The sequence below is a fragment of the Lissotriton vulgaris genome, chromosome 3_1 (genome assembly GCF_964263255.1).
Source record: "Lissotriton vulgaris chromosome 3_1, aLisVul1.2, whole genome shotgun sequence".
Taxonomy (NCBI): Eukaryota; Metazoa; Chordata; class Amphibia; order Caudata; family Salamandridae; genus Lissotriton; species Lissotriton vulgaris.
Window position 1 is genome coordinate 1,414,671,452 of NC_141689.1, and position 20,424 is coordinate 1,414,691,875.

At 42.6% G+C, this 20,424-nt stretch overlaps 1 protein-coding gene across 1 annotated transcript in view; it reads left to right on the top strand.

The window, feature by feature from the left end:
• Nucleotides 1-20,424, top strand: part of ARHGAP24 (Rho GTPase activating protein 24) — a 1,593,044-nt gene that overhangs the window by 723,758 nt on the left and 848,862 nt on the right. The window lies entirely within an intron of this gene.

The window sequence follows — 20,424 nt, forward strand, 5'->3', positions numbered from 1 at the left end:
TATGTGCTGCATAAATACTTTACACATTGCCTCTGCGTTAAGCCTCACTGCTTTTGTGCCAAGATCCACAGTGTTAAGCAAAGGTTAATTTAGTGGCTTGTGTGGTTCATCCTGACAGAGATTGTGGTTGGTGCTTGATAAGGGTTTCTCCCTCCCACCCACCAAAATCAAAACCCAATTTCCTGCAGTGTCTAGGAAGAGGAGCAGACTATTAAGGCAAGAGTCCAAAGAGGGAGCAGCTAATGGTACAACCGTGGGGGAGGACGCATCTGGAAGGAGGACATCTCATTAAGGAGGATAGGAAGGACTAAGAGGTTGAATAATAATATGAATCTGAGTCAAATATATCTCCAAGCCTTGACAACAGTGATCTAGACCAACAATTTCCAGAATGCTTCAGCACCAGAAGAGTAACTCTCTTTCACCTGCCTGTTGCTTGAGACCACATGTAACTTCTGGGAAGAAGGACATTTAACAAGGGAGAGAGGGATTTAAGGTGTGAGTGAATCCAAGTACAGTCTAGGCCACACCTCTTCTTTTGAAGCTACAGGAAGCCACGGGTTGTGCTGCCTGAAGCAACACCTTGTCTTGCTTGGAAGCATTCCTACAAAGTTTAAGGAGCTACTGCATGATGCAAGTTGGTACATCTAGCCTTTATGATCTCCCTTTGTGACCCTAAATTCAACTTGTTCATACACTACAAAATATAAAAATCAACGTATGTTCCATACAAAATGTGATTTATTTAAGTCTAGCTAAGATGCACCCCTGGCACTAGTTTTACAAAAGGAGACTCGTTTTATTATGAACAACGTCTATTATTTCCCCGCCCCCACATACTCTTGTTTTCAGAGTTTTAAAGCATGTTTCATATTTCGTCCTAGTTCAGATGTAAGTAATTTAACATATTTTATTTATTGGGGGTTTTCTTCTCTACTTTTTTTCTTTGTGGGGTTGAATATATATTTTGTATTGTGTAAAATCCATATTTTGTCAACATAATGCACGTCCCAATCAAGTAGAAGCTTAACTGAGTTTGTGAAAAAAAAAAATTTCAATAGTGCCAGATGCTCTAGGGGCTAATTGGAATGTTTCCATTTCTTCATGTGGCTAGTCCGTTGAGGAACATGAGGACCGTCCCAAAGCTTCCTTCTTATAGGATAACTTGATGTATCATTCATTATATCGAGAGACTAATAATGGTACCTTCTTAACCCCTTCGGTGCTCATGACGGCTCCTGAGTCACGGTGGGCGTGTGCTGATGATGACTGGGAGCCGTCACAACCACGCCTGCGATCGGAATGTTCAGCACCGGCGCGGAATTCCAGCCGCAGCCAAGGTGTTAAAGACTTTTAAGTCTCGAACATGCAGATGAAAAGTTTTAACAAACTTGGAAAGTATACTCTAAGGTCCGACAGATTACTTGACAGTTTGTGACAGCTTTCTATAACAGACTGCCTGACAGTCTACCTGGCAAACATTGCAGCAACTTACAAACAGGATAACAAATTGCAAATATTTCAGACGTGTCAGGTAATAATTGAACGTCTTGTGTCCACAGCAGGGTGCCACTATTGTGGCAGTTACCTCTCTGGCTCTAAATAATTCAAAAATATAAGACAAATTGTTATGGCATCTAGGATTTTGAACATTAAAATTCATGACTAGATTGGCAGCTCATTCTGAGATTTGTATCCATTAGCTCAAATAAACATTTTACAGTTCGAATTCATTCACCAGCCAAGGCTGCAGTTTTTCATGCATTTATTAAATTCCAGATACATTGTATCATATTTGAGATATTTTAGTACATCACATAACTAGAAATATAGAGTCTGAATCCGTGTTTTATCTATTTGAAAGTACGCTTTAACGCGATATAAAACAACTGTGGGGCATATTATCAAGGACCGGTGTTAAAATTATCGCAGTTTTATCAGCAGGAAACTGCAGATAAAACGGCGATAATAGGCTTGATAATGCGCCCTTGTTAATTCCCATAGAAGCCCATGTTAACATCAGTATGTTGTAAAAAGTAGGGTTGACCCATATAGTCAGTGGGACCTGGGTGAACAGTGGGTATAGGTATACAGGGGTCCCAGACCAAACATATAATTATTGGTTCATAATCACACACTTTATATTGAATTAATCCAAAAACAATTGAAGGTGCATAGTGTTTTATTCTCACTGCACCATTAGCCATTCAATGATGGAAGAATCAATTATAATATATACAAAATTATTGCAGTAGAACGCGGTGAGAGGCTGGCTCGCACGCTCCGCGAACAGAGCAATCCCTTCGGATTTACAGAGGGATTTCACTTTACGGACTGTCTTCACCGAGGCTAGTTAAGCTACCTAGTAACCTTGGCAACACTTCCTGGTTGCAGTAGAACGCGGTGAGACGCTGGCTCGCACGCTCCGCGAACAGAGCAATCCCTTCGGATTTACAGAGGGATTTCACTTTCCGGACTTTCCGGAATTATCCGCTTTTCTGGAAAAGGATCTGTACTAATCCACCCCTTAATTCTACCATCCCACGGCGGTGAGATATGAATACGAATTAAGAAACACCAGCAACATACAAACGATAAAAAGCCTCAGCCCTGTCATGGACCACGTTTTTTCGGGTCAACTTGTGTCTTCCTAAACAGGAATCAGCCCCACTCACCCCCTACCTTCCCCTCACGTCCTGACAAAGACCCGCGCAGTAAGGGAATACTGTCCTACACTCTCTGGGTCAAAACGTAGACATCTATCTACAACCAAGAACTCCCGATATTAGCTTGATTTATTCAGCAACCTAGGAGTTTCTTTTTACTATAAAGTTTTGCTGATATGTGCATATTTTATTTGACCTCGTGTATGTGGATCAATGACAATTATGATTTGACTTGTGGATTTATGCATATGGAATCTGAGCAGTGATGTGTAACTATCAGAAGTGTGTTTTTCCCTTGCACTTTCCCCTATTCCTTGTGGGCGCATTTAATTTTGTATATATTATAATTGATTCTTCCATCATTGAATGGCTAATGGTGCAGTGAGAATAAAAACACTATGCACCTTCAATTGTTTTTGGATTAATTCAAAATAAAGTGTGTGATTATGAACCAATAATTATATGTTTGGTCTGGGACCCCTGTATACCTATACCGCATGTTAACATCAGAGCATGGGCGTCTACGGAAATTAACAAGGGCGTATTATCAAGCCCATCATCGCCGTTTTATCTGTAGTTTCCTGCCGATAAAACAGCGATAAATTCAACACCGGTCCTTGATAATATGCCCCTGTGTTCCTTTGATACTGTGCTTTTTGTTATGGAGTCAAGATTGGGAAGGTTTTAGAAGTGGATTGCACACCAAGAATCAGAGCACGGGTTTGCTTTTTATGGATGAGGGTGTATAGTGTTTGGATGGCATTCGAAGTCCTGATTAAGACACTTCACCAAAAGGCGTCGGGTGCTGGAGAGACAACCAGCATTTACATGGTTTCAAATCAATTGGGGCAAAGACATTGGCATGTCCTTTTTCATTCAATGCATCATCAATACTGGGCCTGGGCACTTATCACTTTTCCAGAACCACTGTAAGCATATTGCAATGGGCATACAAAGACAAAAGGTGCCATGTCTGACACATTACGGTTCCACTCCCACTCTCGTATCTCAAATAGCACCTATATATCATCTACACGAGCCAACGAAAATGTCCCCTTGCAATTACCTCTAATCACAGAAGTGACCAACCTAACCCAACAGTTGGAGCCAGAGGAATAATGGTAAAGAGGATTGATCCAACATAGCTATTTGTGCCTGCCTTTGGCAACAAGGTGATGTATCCATGATGTATCCATGATGGTTCATGTAAGGCAGACATGCATGTGTAGGATGCTCGGACCAGGAGTTCAGAGTGGGAACCTGATAGATGGCTGATTGTGTTTTTAAAGAAAAAGGAAAATAATGAAGAAGGAAAATAAAGAAGGAAAATAATGAAGAAGGAAAATAAAGAAGAAGGCAAATAATGAGGCCTTATGCTTCCTGACCTCAAACTTGTCTCTACCAGACACTTTAATATCTGAGTGACGTCACGCACATGATATAGCACCCAATGGATGAGTATCCCATGGGGAGGTAAGATGGAACAGCGATGTAGGGACGCTGACCTCCACCTCTGTTGTCAGACAACTGCCAACACTTCTCTTCAGTGACAGCAAAAAATCTACTCTAAACATGCTTTTGCACTAACTAGTAAAAACGCGCAAATTCCCCTCGACATGACAGTATTATGTAACTATATGGGCCATGTGCTAACTATGCAAAAAACACAAACATACAACAACATGCAGAACGAAATAATAATTAAAATATAATGCTTATGGGCCATATGTATCATTCCTAATTGCGATCGCAAAAGACGAAATTCTCAGAATTTCGGCATTTGCGATCGCAATTAGGCTTAATGGTATGTATGAAAGCAAAACTGCCTTGCAAAATAAGGAATCAGAAAATTTGCAATTCCTTATTTTAAGATTGCATTTAAGGAATCGCAAATTGCTATTCCTTAAATGCAATGTAAAAAGCACAGAAAAAGTGCAATTTGGCCTTAAGGAATCGCAAATTACCACCAACTTCAAGTTGTTGGTAATTTGCGATTTCTTTGAAAAATTCACTTTTTTGCATTTTCAAAGTGCCATGTGGCGCACATACATGCCCTTAGGGCATGTATGTGTGCCACATGTGCACACATGCACATTTCAGGGGTGCAACAGGGTGTCCTTTTGACACCCTGGCACCCTTGAAATTGCATTCTCAATTTGCAATTCTCTAATTGAGAATCGCAAATTGAGAATGTCTTCCCATTCATTACTAGGCCCATAGGAATGAATGGGGAGGTATTCCTTAATTGCGAATTGCAATTTGTGATTCGCAATTAAGGAATATGTAGGATTCACAAATTTATTTGCAAATCCTACATACATGGCATTTTGTTATTCTCAAATAGCGATTCTCTAAAAATCGCTATTTGAGAATCGCAAAACCTAAGCCTCATACATATGACCCTATATGTGAAAAGTCATATCAACATAACTAACAGCACATAAACAAAAATGATGATCCCGTAAGAATACGAATATGCATGTCTGACTCCTATTGCAAATCGTATGGTGTTGAATATATATATTATACTTGATTTAAAAAAACAAACAAGCATGACACAAGAAATAAGCCTTTGCTAACCAATACATCAGAATGTAACCTGGGTAAGATGGTTTATGGTATGGTTCTGTTTCAGGTGTGTTATGAGGGATTAAAAACAATCAAGAACGATCTAGATTAATAGACCATTTAGATTCGTTTTTATAGAGATTGGGTTAGTTCAGTTTATAAGTTGATATACTAGTTATGCCCTGTGACTTTTCCAGTTCCCATAAACTGATTTTATATTTGGATGCTCTATAGCAAGGTAATTGTAGCAATTAGGGCGAGACTATGTTTGCTTTCTTCGCGTGCAAAAATGGATAAAAACTGTATTTTATGCTGTTTGGATGTGTGTAATGTGTTTATCTTGGTTTCCAGGCAAATATCTTATCTTTTTCCTATTTGTATAGATTGAAACTGGATTTGAGTTTTAAATCTGAAGATTCCCAAAAACTTTTTATGTCCTGAAGAAGGTGGTTTCAAAGCATCCTAATCCACCAAAACGCATTGACGAATGCAAAGGCTCATTTGCTGTGCCACATTTGGTTTTTAAAATAAAAAGTAATATATGTATCCAGAGGGACAGAGGGTCCTAGTTGTGGTGGGGGTGAGGGAAAGGAAAGGCTGAAGGTATACAATTATTGATAGTGGAGATGAAAAATATTTTACACTGTGGCACATTATAGTAAGTGTGAATGTTGGGTATTTTGGTAATATTTCTGCCTTGATGTTGACATCATTTTGGATTTGTTTATTTTATACTTTGGTTTAATCTTTGTAAGGTTGCAAAGGTAAAATCCATTTGTCAAAATTCATTTCAAATAATGAGGAATTGTTATGAGTTAGAGGTATGCTGATAAGCCCTAGAACGGGAGAAGCACAGATATAGGCTCAATTGTGAGCTTTTACATTGGAAAGTTCAATAGAGGCACCTGTGAGTTGTGTTAGAGCGTTATCTGTAACTTAAGGACAACAGCACTAACTTTATTGCTGTGATATCCCTATGGGATGAATGTTGCGCGCTACAAGAACTGTAAATAAATAAATAAATAAAGGAACAGTAGTTCAGCTACCTGAAATCACTTGTATTGCTTAATCTCACTTTTGAATTGAAGTGTAATAACTCATTCTGGAGCAGAAGAAGCTCAGCTTTCATGGTCATGTAAATTTGTTGTTAAATGCCAGTTCAAATAGTTTATGTTAAAGTATGGTGTTTAATTCTGGAGTAGTGATATCATGAACAAGTTAAGATATTCTCTCCAGGGGGGAGGAGCCAGGACGGCGGCCAAGATGGCCGCGCGGACGTCCAGCTCCACTGCTCACCCTCGACTCCTTTGATATCCTGCCTGTTATCCTGCACCCCAGCCGTGGCCCCGTGCAGATGAGCAGCGGCGGAGCCCGACCGTGTGACTCCGGTCCACGCATCACCCCGGATGGCTGAGCATCGTCGTCCTGAAGTTCCCGGCCTTCAGTCCGGATGAGCCGGGACCTCGGGTTGCGTCATGGCCGCCTCGCAGGCGATAAATAACGGCCCCGATCGGCCAGGGTAGTCCGGAGCCCCGAAGGTGAAACCGAAACCGCCTCTGCCGCAGGCATTGAGTGCGCTTGCAGCGCCGGACCTACTGTCTGCCTTCAAAGTTTTTTGGCTGGTATTCCTGACTTTGGGGACGGTGTGATGTGACACAGAATCGACTGCCCGGGCCCGATCATACCTGAATTGCTGCAAGAAGTGTGTACCGCTGTTATTGAAAGGGGCTTAAGTGCGACTCTCAGCAACCCCTCTACGATCTGCACGTCCTTTGTTTGAATCGGACTGCTATTAAGGCGGCTCTCTCTTTGTTGCTTGAGTTCCGAGGTCCCGATTGACTGTCGGGGTGAAATGGCGCCCACCGTGCAAGATGTTTGGTTGGCCACCAATGACTTGCACAATGCCCTGAAAAGTTTGCGGGCGGATGTACGCCCTACGCAGCTAGCACCTTCGCCTGTTATGGCGCACCTGGTCCTAGACACACGCAGCAAGGAGTGTATGCCCACCTTGTCCCCGGCTACCGCAGTAGCTGACTCTCAGGAGTGTGTGATGCTTGATGAAGGGACTAGGGAACGTAATATCTCGGGCGATGCGTCTGCTACCCCTTTTGATCTGCCAGCTCATTTGTTTCCTGATCGTGGGCACCCTACACCACCGTGGACTGTTGATATGCCCTGGAGACAAGCCCCTCGGTTATTACTGGGGTCTTCGATGTGGAACTGTGTGGCCCCAACTTGTGCTTTTGGTTTACTGCGTTTCTTTGTGCACGGCGTGGGAGGAATGCTGACTTTTTCCCGGACTGGTCAGGGCTGACCGCTGCTTCGACATCTCCTAAGTGACCTCGGTGCCGAAACGGAACATTGTTAGAACTGGAGACTTTGTACGGCTGGGATGATCACAAACTGAATGCCCACGCTCCTTCTTAGTGGATTTCCGCTTTTTGGGGTTGGGGGAGGCTGGGGGTGAGTCTGGGGCTGGAGCTACGGCCCTCCTCCGTTATTTCCCTCTTTTGGGGTTTCTTGGGGCGACAGGCATGCCTATGGGGGGGGGGTGGGCCGTGGCCTTCTGCTGGTATGCAGGGTGGGGGGTTGGGGGATGGGCTGTATTTTGTGTTTCTTCTTGGTTTCTATGGCCCTCTTTCCTTTTCTTCCCTTCTTTTGTTTCTTTTTTGTTCTTATATATCTTCTTGTTCGTTTCTTCTTGTTTCTATGGTCTTTCTCTTTTTCTTTCTCTTGTCTCTTTTTCTTTATTTTTATATATTTCGGATCAGACGGGGGGTTGGGGTTTTGTTCTTTGTGGGGTGTATTTTGCCCTCTGTATTATGGACACGACATTGATTCGAATACATAGTCACTGAATGTTTACATATCTCACTTTTTACGTTCCACCTATGCTTCTATTTGAGGGCGACTATCCTGTTTATGACTTGTTCCATGTGAGTCTTGCTTTATTGTATGCCACTTGATCCTTCCATCTATACTGTAGAATGAATCCTCTTGCATCCTGTTACACCATGGACCAGCTAGAGTGTAACTCCTGGAGTTATATACCGATTGGGCGGGCACTGTCCGATGCGATAACCAATTCCACGCTTGTGTATCCTGCTTGTAATTTTTCATGCTAGTATCCCGATTTCCGTCGTTCCACTAGTGGATATCCTGTTGCAAGGCTCGCCCTCTCGGCAGTCTGATGTAAATGTAGGACACTTCAACAAAACTATAAAATGAAACCCACGTTATCCTTTTCCTTACGTTTTATGACATTGCATAGTAGTGTTGACATATTTGGCTTTTTCCCCAGCTCAAGGTGCCTGAAATGTGGTTCGTTGTCATAGCGGCCGGCCCGCAGTGGTTGTAGGCAGACGCTGTGTACTATGCATATGATCAATAAAGGTTTCCAAAAAAAAAAAAAAAAAAAAAAAGATATTCTCTCCAGGTTTTGCATGGAGCCAGAGCCGGCCCAGAGCCGTGCGACCGGTGCCGTGCTGACTTCGGGTGGGGGCGCCCTGTTTGCAAGTAGGTTATGGCTTTAACTGCATCGCTGCGGCGGTTATTTTTCAGCTGTGCGGCAATTTACAAAAAGCCGCGTTACATGACGAGCTCAGCTGGTCATCCGCACACGACCACCGTGGCTGATGACGAGCTGAGCTCGTCATCAGCAGCGAAGGGGTTGCCATGTTCCTCGCCTCCAGCAATTTTCACGCAACAAAACTCTAGTAATGGAGAGAGATCAGAGTTTTGTCTTGTGGAACTTTTAACTCATTGTAAGGTAGCACAGAGGGTTAATACGCCTGCTGCAAAACCGTGTACAATGCAGATCACAAAGTGCATATGATGTTAATAGGTCAGTGGGTTAGTGCTTGTGTCCGAGAGATCCTTTTATTACTTGCAGTTTATAGGTTAAAATCCTAATATAGAACAGTGAGCTATTAACCCCTTCGATGCTGGTGACGGAACCATTCCGTCATCAGACACGGTTTAGCTGTGCTGATGACGGAATGGTTCCGTCATGACCACACCCATTATCATTAGGCCCCAGCACAGGGGAAAAATAATAATAGCAGCGATGAGGTTAACTGTCATCAAAAGCTACATATAAACTGCAAGGAATAGATTAGAGCGTTATGATTTGTTACCCTCTTTCATTATTCTAATGTTGCAAAAGGGTTTATTTGGTTAGGAATCAATTCTTATTAAAGAGAAACTCAACCGTGATGATACATGGTTTGTGCTTCTCCAGACCAATTACTCTTAGACTAATTTGCCTATCATTATGGATGTCATGTGACTCCTATACCTTATAGTATTCAGTATAATGTATGTAAAGTGCTCTGGCACCTTACACTGGTATGAGTGGCACTATAAAACGAATTAAATGCATCTAAGAGAGAGTGGTTATGAAGACTTGAGGGGCGCTGTTAAAGGTTGGTAGTGAGGGAATTTGTGGAGAGGTGTCATTTGTGGTGTCAAGAAACATTGTAGCACTTGGTGCCACCAGCGCTAAAGCCGGACCGGCATGGGGCTCTGAAAGAAACTTTCAGTAGGCTCAGTCATAAACTATGTGTAGTATGGAGTAAGGTGGCCTTGAAGGGAGCAGTGGAGATTTCATGATTTTCACAGAAATATCTACAGATATTTCTACGGAATGGTCAGAATATCCTTTACTATGAATGTTTTGAAGAACTCCAGGACATTCCAAGAGTTCTACAGAAGTCTACCGGTACATGTTTATGAATGTCCCTATGGATGAAGCCGTGAATATTCACATTCATATTTTAAGGGCTTTACATTTGGTAATAAGTTCTGTACTCTGCCTGATTTCTAACATTCTGCAAAAAGTGTGATGGGAAGGCCTGTGAACTGTTTAATGAAATCCTTCCCGGAATTTCAAGAAACCATCCAATGGTAATGTACTCAGACTATGAATATGTCATCAGTCCTTTGGTAATTTCTCACAGAAATTTGGCTTGCAGGGTGTTTGAGTTCTTAAGTAGAGGTATCCAGCAAAGGCGTGTTGGTTCTTTAATCACACACTGTGAAGCAGAAGTTCTCCAGCATCAACCAAGTGCAGTAGAGCAAATTCAGGGCAAGAGCACTGTGAGCGAATGTGCATCTGCTCCTGTATAAGTAATGTTGCTCTGTACAAAATAAATTGCTGGCAAATTAAATTTTGCATGTGTTTGTCTACTTCAGCATTCTAACAAAGTATTGCACAAATTTTCTAGATTAGATTATATCCACTTGGGGAACAGTCATGACAACGCAGGGATTACCCCGCAATGCTTTACCACACAGGGATTACAACGAAAGTCGTTACAACGACGTTCGCTGGAGGGCGCTGTTAGAAAGGGAATAGTTTAATTGTCTATCCAACACCTTCCCTACTGTCAACGTGGGCTGGAGTTGGAATATAAAATTAAACTATTCCACTATCCAGCGCCCTCCAGTGAAAGTCGTTGTAGCGACTTTCGTTGTAATCCCCGCGTTGTAATGGCATGCGGGGTAAAAGCCCACGTTGTAATGCCATGCAACCTATCCACTTAAAATTGTACCACAAATTTACCAAGCAATTGACATAGTTCAAGGGTCCTGAGTGGAAGGATAATAATTAAGTATTCTAGTACTCTAAGAGCCTAGATGTATGAAGAATTTTCCAGTCCCAAATGGCACGATTTGCAGAATCTGACTGTTTGTGACTGGAAAAGTGCATTTTGGTATGCATCAATTCCAAGTTGTGATTCTGTAACATGTTACCGAATCGCAGATTGAAATTGCAAATACATAGTGATTTTGTATTAGGAAGGGGCGTGTCTAGGGAATCTCTTTCTAATATCCAATTGCAGTGGTATGTAAGAATGTTTTGCGGCCAAAATGCGGTTGCAAAACATTCTCATTGTACACCTACTTCAAGTAGCTGGTAATCCATTCGCAAATGGGAAAGGGTCCCCACAGGATCCTTTTCTCTTTGAGAATGTAAGTAAAAATATTGTGAAGAGCACCGCCTACTTAAAAAAAAATTAAACTGCATATTTTCATTTTTGGGTGGGAAATGCAGTCCATTTTCCTTTAAGGAAAACGTGCTGCATTTAAAAAAAGAAAAGATTGCTTTATTAAAAAGCTATCACAGACTTTGTGGTCTGCTGACCTCAGCAGGCCACTATCCCTGTGAAGGCTGTGATTCCCAATGGGTCGCAAATTGCAACCTAACTCATGAATATTCATAAGGTAGGTCTAGTTGCGACCCACAAGGAATCACTAATGACACTCAAAAGATTTTTATAAATTGGGAATACCGATTTCCTAATTGCGATTCCGAGAGATTAGGAAATAAGTATTCCTAATGTTAGTACATCTAGCCCTAAGTTCCTGAAACTGAAGGTTTGCAGTTTTCGTTTTGGGTTCTTTTATAGAGGAAGGGGTTTCCTTGGCAAGGGGAGTGAGTGTTGAATGGTGGTATCTACAACCTAGAAGCTCTCATTCCTATGGGCAGAATTACAGATTTTTGGAGGAATTATTTTTTTTACGAGGGCAAGTTGCAGGGCATATTAGTAAAGTGGTGCCTGGAGTGTACCCCTGGATTAGGATCTTGAGGAGCAGTGGGTTATATATTTGTTCCATATAATATAATTCACCGGTTTTTTTTCTGTGTTGGCTTCTATTTTGGATTTTAACTACTTTGAAAGCATGCAGCTTGCATTATGCACACTATCACATTTATGTTTTCCCAGTATTACATTGCAGGCACATCCAGTGAATCATGCAGTGACCTTAAGCGAATACATTGTAGCCTGTCTCCGGGTTGCTTCTTTAATTCGCTGAAGGGCCCTCAGTAGGGTTTCATCTACATACCCTGAAACAAATACCCATCTGCACTGCCCCAGTCTGTAATAAAACTGATAGATTGTTTCAAGCAGATTGACTACGCACTGCTGACCCTTGCAGATTGGTGTAACCATTTGAGGACATTGCCTCAAAACTTTGAAAATAAAACTTAAAAATAGCAGTTGCCAATGATTAGTTCTAAAACTAAATACTTTGAAAGGGGGACACTTCTCAAAGTGTTACGGAAATATAATGAATAAAACGTAGTGCGAAAGGAGGGAAGGAGTTAATAATTATGGATTAAGGATATAGCTATAAAGTATACGGTATAGTCATTAAGGGTGTGGGGTTAAGCCTGTAGGATTTATGATATGGAGTTAAGAATTTAGGATATAAGGTAAGAGTTAGGAGATGCAAGTGTATAGTTTAAGGATATGGAGTAGGTGTTAAGGGTTTGGAATATAAACCATAGGTGTTTTGGTTGGGGTTAAGGATTAGGGCATAGGATATAGTGGGGTTGGGTTTAGAGTGCTGAGTATAGGGTTAATGGTATCTGATTAAACGATTGGACTCTGAGGCTGAGAGTACATTGTTTAGGAAGTTAAGTTTGTAGGATTAGTGGTATATTGTTAAGTGTATAGGGTTACGTTCTGAATTTATGGTTAAGGAAATAGGGTTATAGGGCTATGGGCCAATGGTTAAGTATATAGAGTTAAGGCTTTGGGGTGCAGGATTAATGTTTTGAACTAAAAAACTGCCTCCTACAATTATATTTCTTTAGTGTCACCGTTGGAACTGTGTTTAAGGTGAATTGGTGATTATGACAGTCACTTTATCGACTTTCATTTCAAATTAACACACTAAAATGTTAAACGATGCTAAGAGAAGTGGCAAAAAATGAGTTAATGCTAAAAGTCAGTACAAAATTCAAATGAACAGGGTACAAACCTTTTGGAATTACACTCTTACCAGTTTCTTTTGCAAAGCTATGTGTTCTGGTGGTTCTGTGTGTTTTTGTCTTCATGAGTAACCCCTCGACTATATCAATCAATCAATCAATATCTTTCTTTATTCGATTTTGTTGTAAAGCCATATAAGAGATGGCATTACAAAACCTTATACAATTGATACAATTACATTTAAAACAAAGCAAGAAGCTACCAAACGTACATGCAAAAAAAGGACAGTGAGATTTCATTTCTGCTCCTAGGGTGAAGACCAACAGGATAAAATGGACACTCAATTGCATACAACTAAATCAAGAGTTACAGTCCCTTGGAAAAAAGACCTTAACAAGAAAGTGTAGATGCATGGGAACTGAGAGCAGGACCAAGGTAAATAATAATAAACCTAATGTCAGCCATCCATCGACTTCCTTCAACTCACAGACAATTTAAGAGCGGAGCATACATTGTAACATACACCTGGATGGCCAAAAAGCTGTAAATACATTAAAGCATCATTGCACTTCTGGAATACAAGGGGTTTGAGGACAGGTTTCAGAAAGTTTAGGAAATAAGATCTGTAGAATTATACAGAAAAACACAGAGTGCATAAGTGATTGTTCTGACAATCCGTCACAAGGACAAGCAAGTAATCTTTCCCCCCAATAACTACTGACATCTGAGATGTACAGTAGATGCCACTCTGAGCCTGTCCTGAACCGCAAAAGTAGTCATCCCTGCCACAGAGAAAGGTCCAGGGTTAATTAAGAAGCAGACTCCACCGAGGCTAGAAGCAAAACATAATCTCTAATAGGGATTTTACTAAAAACCCCATCCAAACTTCGGTCAAGGCAAACTCTCCATGATGGGACATCGCCATCATCCAATCAGCCTTGGTTAAAGTGACTGGTGCAGAAAATAATAGTAGAAGGCTGATTTCATTAACCCATTTGTTGCTTCGAACGTTCTGCACCAGTGCTGAACGGTCGAAGAAATGGGTGCTGCCGCGTCGGCCAACGGACGTGCGCAGCACTGGCAAGGTAGTGCTTGCGACGACCGTTGGCCGATGGCAGCACTTAAGGGGTTAAAAGAGGCATAAATAATATATTTAAGCCACGGGATGGAAAGGCCCCTTTCTAACTTGAGAAAGTCCAAAATAACCTCCCTATTGAACCCTGCCTCGGCGGTAGGCCGCTCACTAACCCCGAGCAGGAGCGGCGCCAACTTAACTGCATCAGTAGTATGAGGTAAACTTAATTCTGAATGCAGAATAAAATAAGAGCTAGTGGGCTGGAGATTGAGAAGACACTTGCATATCTGATTTTTAGGAAACTGTAAGGGGGAGACGTCATGATTCCCCCCAGATCCCTGCACCATACAGAGCTGCTGGAATACACTGCAGAACATATAGCCTAATGTGGAGGCAATAGACCCCTGCCTGCTCTCTGAGGGAGGTTAAATCAGTATCCCACCGCCCTGGTTAGTTTCAAACAGGAAGCATTTACCTGGGACTGCCAAGAACCTTCCAAATCAAATAGTTCACTGTGGTCGCTAAAGTTGGACACACTACTGAGAGAATGGTCGCTAATCAGCAAAAACACCAATTGCCTCTTCCCTGGGCCACACAACATTACATGAGATTTACCAGAATTAGTGGACAGGTCTAAAATATCCTTGAAGGAAACAAAGGACTCTACCAAAATGCAGAGAGCTCTCGGGGTCCTAGCCATTAGAACAGCGTCATTGGCATATAATAACGCCTGAACGAGTGAATTTGCAATTTTGGGGATGTCGCTAGCGGCAGTAGCCAACTGGGAATTCAATTTGTTGATGTAAATAACAAATAGCAGAGGTACCAAAATGCAACTCTGGTGCACTCCGCTAGGTAAAGGAAAAGCATCGGAAGGTTCTCCTTAACTGCCATACCGCACCTTAGCCGCAAACTTCTTGTGCACATTCTGCACCAAAATCACTAAGTTGATATTGATCCCCCCAGATCTAACACAATCAGCCATAGTTTTGTCCTATTTACATGGTCAAATGCGGTAGATAAATCCATAAAGTCCAGGTACAGTGGGCAGCGCCTGTCAATGTTGAACTTGCCCACAAAATGGTGTTGAAGTGGTAAGATAATCACTGCTGTCCAGTGCCTATTTACTAAGTGGCCAAGATGACCTGTTCTCAGTTGTATGTCAGAAAATCAAGGCTAGAAATATCACAATAGAAAAATATTGAGGTCTAAATATCAAGCACCAAAATATTGTGAAGTTCATTATATAACTAACTGTACCTTTACTGTTCTTAAACCCACAACTGAATAGGTTAAAAGTGTATATGTATATCGTTAAGCCAAATATATGCGAGGTTAAGTATAATAAATCTATACTTAAATCTATCTATATATATATATTTATTTTTTTTCAATCTCATGATATTCTGGTAGTCGTGATTTCTTGTCATGATAATTTTGTATCCAATATTTCTCCCCTGGTATTTTGCTAGCCTCCCCTGATCTGTCGATCAGCTCAGGCTGTGTGTCGATCCCAGGCCTTTAAGCTGGATGACAGATATGTTTAATTATTAGGCTATTTACCTGCAAGCAGCGTCAGGTGGTGGAGTGGACTAATTCATCCACTGTATGGGGCCCGTGCTCGACCTCATGGTAACAGGTTCAAAGACTGCCTTAAAAATCAGTAAGAGTACAGAAATAGACTAAAACACTGCACAGCAAAAAAGAAGGTAAGCCTTAAGGACATGCAACCTCGTTATCTGGGGTGAAATAACTAGACACAAACAAGACTCATTTTGTAGATACCAACTATCGCGGACAGTGTCTAAAAGAAGAAGTGATTTTGCGATTGTGAATATCATCTTATGTTTGTGAATACCAGTTTATGATTGTGAATAGCATCTTATAATTGTGCCACAGCTATGAATCTGCCAGGCTTCTTGCAATTCAGGTGCTGGCATACATTACTCTTTGTGCGAAGGAGCCACAACCACATATTTGCATTGTAAAACTTTGCTACTCTATCCATGTCTTATGATCCACTCCTCAAATATTCTTTCTTTTACTATGTTGTTGAAATTCAGCCTAAATGTTTATAAATGTTCTGCAAAGGCGTCTTCAGAGTGGTCCAAGGTATTCAAGTGAGACCCAACCGCTTGGCCAAGTAACTAGCCCCATGTTTCCTTTGCCTAACTAGTGGAAAGGATGGACAGACTTGTCCCAGTTTAGGATGCTAGGCACGACTCCGGGCTGTGATTGACAGGTAATGAGGCTCATATTTTAAACATCAGCAGTGACATCTTTATTGTGAGCCACAGGAAGATGGCAGCGTTTGACACTGTTTTTATAGAGCCCTCTTCCGCCAACAGGTAGGGCTATCTGGAGGGATTCACATTCGAAGGAGTAAACTAATTAAAGGGGCTGGGGACAATGAATAATTGATCATAATTGTAAGATTGATGGCTCATTTTGATGTGTAATTTGATTGATGCAACACATATCACAGCAGCCGTCAACATGATGCTCGTGTGAGCAACATAATTTATCTGGGAGCGCCCGCTCCTGCATAAATATTTCAAGATGAAAGCTGTAATGAATCTGCCCACTGTAGACACACACAGCAAGGCTGTCAAACCCACCACCTGTTTAAGAATCTATTGAACTGCTTACTAATGAGCAAACAAGCCTTGCAAAATTAATGGGCTCCCATTTCGAGATAACTTTTGCAAAATATGTGCAACTTTCAGCCCTTAGCTCGGATCATGGTTTCATGGCAGGAGGCTACAGGCAGAGCATGGCAGTCGGGGACTTTTGGGGACCTCGTGCGGATAATAGCTTGCATTCCATTGTCACATTTCAAAGTCTTCGACTTCAGTCCAGACAGTAGCGGCTCCTCCGCTATGGCGAAGGAGCGTCGCCACACCTGCCAGAAGCCGACAAAAATTAAAAATAAACCGATACTAGACTCTTGTTTAATATCGTTTTATTTTTCTCTTAGAGCTGAGGTTTGTGAGCAGGGCCAGGGTGGTGACAGCCTGGAGGGGGCGTGTTGGTCACTGCCCTCACTGCATGTGGGTTTGGCCAGCCTTCTCGGCCCAATCAAACCCACATGCGCAGTGAAGCTTTCTCCAACCCCAGCTGTATTGCTGGATTGGAGAGAGCAGGCAAAGACTCCCAGTCTGCATGGAAGCGCGAATCATCAGTGCTCAGGCCAATCCTGATGCTGCTTTCAGCAGCATGAAAGCAGCGTTAGGATTGGCTGCAGTGCACTCTCTGAGCCTGTGCCTGGAGAAGTGAAGAGTGCGATGTGGCAAGCAGGTATGTTTTTTTATTTTTGTTTGGCTTCCCCGTCCCCCACCTCGCCCATTCCCCATCTCCAACAGCCCACCACTCTGTTAACTTGCTGGCCGCTACTGGTATCAAGGACCACACCCCCTTTCCTGCACGAAATATGAAGTGCAGAAACTTAGTTGAAAGGCCTGAGGGGATGAGCGTGTATGTGTGTGTTTTCTTAACGATGTGTGTGTGTGTATACCTATGGGCAGGGCCGGCGCTAGGCATGGGCAGAGTGGGCGGCTGCCCAGGGCCTCGCGGCTGATGGGGCCCCCCCACGAGCCCATCAACTTTTTTAAAAGTGTGCCATTGTAAGAGTGACAGGGGGGAGCCGCCTCCCTTGGGGTTTACAGCCATGGTGTAGTGTGCGAGGCCCACGGCGGGGGCCCCCTCACCGCGCCATGGAATGAAAAAGCAATATGACACCCCATCCTTTCAGATGCTGCAGAGTGGGCAAGGCGGGTTTGTGTTTGTGGCCGTGATCAGCCTAATCGCTGCATCTCCATAACAGCAGTTAGGCAGCTACTTGAACTGTGAGGTGTGAAGTGAGCCCTGCATGAATGAAACGCAGATCATCCTGCAGGGCTCACAACACAAAAACACAGAGTGATCTCACATCACAAAAGGCGCTGCTTCTTCCATGGAAGGGAGAAGACAGAAAATGGATAAATGGCTTAGTATTCTTTTCGCTTTTTTGCAACTGTTTTTTTTTTCTCAAACAAGCATGTTCATACAAAACAAACATAAAAGGAGTTAAACATAAATATTAAACTCCAGTTATAAGCGCTTGGTGTTTTTTATTTTCATGTAATTGACATGAATTGAAAGAAGAATGAGCAATTTGGTCTTTAAAAGTTTAGTGGAGATGCTAACATTCAGTTATGGGGAGGGATGGGGGGTGATCCCACACTCATCCTTATCACCCCAAGGGGAGTGCAATGAACCCTCCAAGATACACCCAAGTAATATAACCCCTCAAGCCACTCACCATTCATTGCTTTACGCATCTGAAAAGTAACACAAGAGCAGTTGTGTAACACAAAATGATGGGGTCCCCGTTCTGCAGAATGTAATAATGGACCCCAGAGTCTCCCACATCTCTCAGATATTTATTGGCCCTAGGCTAAATGGGATCCCCCTGGTGAGATGGGGCCCTCAGAATTGTTGTGTGCCCATCTGTGCTGCAGGGACCTGTATTGCGTCCTGGCACAAGAGGTGAAGCAGGGTAAGAGGCCGGAGAGAAGAGTGGTGAATAGCAAGGCATGTAGGGGAGAGGTGGAAGCTTGAGAGGCAGAAACAGCGAATGGAGGGTAGAGGTGAGAGATAAAACATGAAGGGGGAGATTTTCAATCCTTTTGCGCTGGTTTTGCATCACAAGAGTGACGCTAACCAGCACAATTTTTTTCTTTGCTGCTATTTTCTTTCCAGCGAAAACTTGTTTTGCGCTGGAAAGGACCCTCTAAGTAGTGCAAAGCAGCGCAAAGCACTGCTTTGCGTTACTTTGCACCGAGGGAGTGGTACATGGGCGTTCCCATGTAACCACCCATACACTTTGACGCAAAACCATATTTACAAAGATTTGTGAACATGGTTTCGCGACAAAAGTTAACGCCCCTTGAAAGCAGGCGCTAACAAGAGAAAAGCTTTAATTTCTCCATGCTTTTGCGACTTTGCATGCGCGCTACACTGTGCAGCACGTATGCAAAGTGGGAAAAGCTATGTATCGTACCCAGCAGAGTATTTTGCACAAGAAGGGTACCCTTCTGTACAAAACCTATGCTACACTCATGCGCACACCCTAGCGCTTCAGCGCTAAGGTGTGTGCTTGGCGCACAGAGCTAAAACGAGTGACCGTGCAAATTAAATGCATCTGAGAGAGAGTGTAGTTATGGAGACTTGAGGGGCACTGTTAATGGGTGGTAGTGAGGGAATCCGTGGCAGAGCAAGTCATTGGGGGCACCAACATTGTCGCACAGGGCTCCACCAGCGCTAAAGCTGGCCACTTCTACTTCCTACAGTTCTACCACCAAATCAAAAACGTTGATTTGACAACCCCTTGAATCTGTAGCATACCTTCAAGTCAATGTATGATTTAGCAGTGGTCTAGGTTGTTCTAAGTCTTTTTTTGTTTATGTACAATCTTTATTTGTTTGCAATTGTGTCTTGTAATTTTGTACTATATGTGTTGTGTTTTTGCACTTAACATAATTCTGGCGAGTAAAGAGCACACACACAAAAAAGATTTTCCTACGTCTCTTAACATGGGAGTGTGGGATTCTGGTGAGAGGACTTACGTTAAAACAAATTACGAAGCATTAATGTCATCCTAAGGTAGCACAATAATGGCACAGTAAGATAAGTGAGCCTTTTGAAATGTGCAATTATATCCATGGCGTGAGAGGTTTTTTCTTGTGTAATTTTATATTTTGAATGATCCCGCCCCTCATTACCTCAACAGGATCTCCCCCCTTTATGAGGCAGAACTGGAAAGTGTATCATGCACTCATCTGGAAACAATCCGTTAACGAGGAGTAAATAATATACATCTTTGTGAGACCTGCACCTATCTTTTCCATCTAATGAGACAAATGTAATCCATTTAACAGTTTTAAAATATATGGACTTATTTCATTTGTATATTTAGCTTTTTGTCCATGTTACTGATATCCACGTTAGGTCTCTTCAGTGATGCCAAATAAGATCAATAGTCCTGCAATGTCATTTTCTGAGATGTCACTTCTTGTGATCTTACCAAGGGCGGGACCTCCACCAGGGCGGAGGAGCGTCGCCCCACTACTTTCTCGCAAAAGCAGAAACACAAAATGCTAAAATGACCGTTTTATGTTTCTACTTCTAGCACTGCGAGAAAGCAGAAGTGTTTGGTTGGGGGCGGGCGGGTCTGCTTTAGGGCAGGGGGAAGTGCCTTGCCAACTGCTAAGGGCGCTGACTGTTCGACCAAACCAGTCATGCACACTCTGGCCTTTCTCTATGTAGGCTGCAATGCCATTGCAGCATTGGGATTGGCTTAGGTGAGGGAGGCTGCCTGCTTCCTGTTCCCCACCTCCCGAACTCCCACAAGACC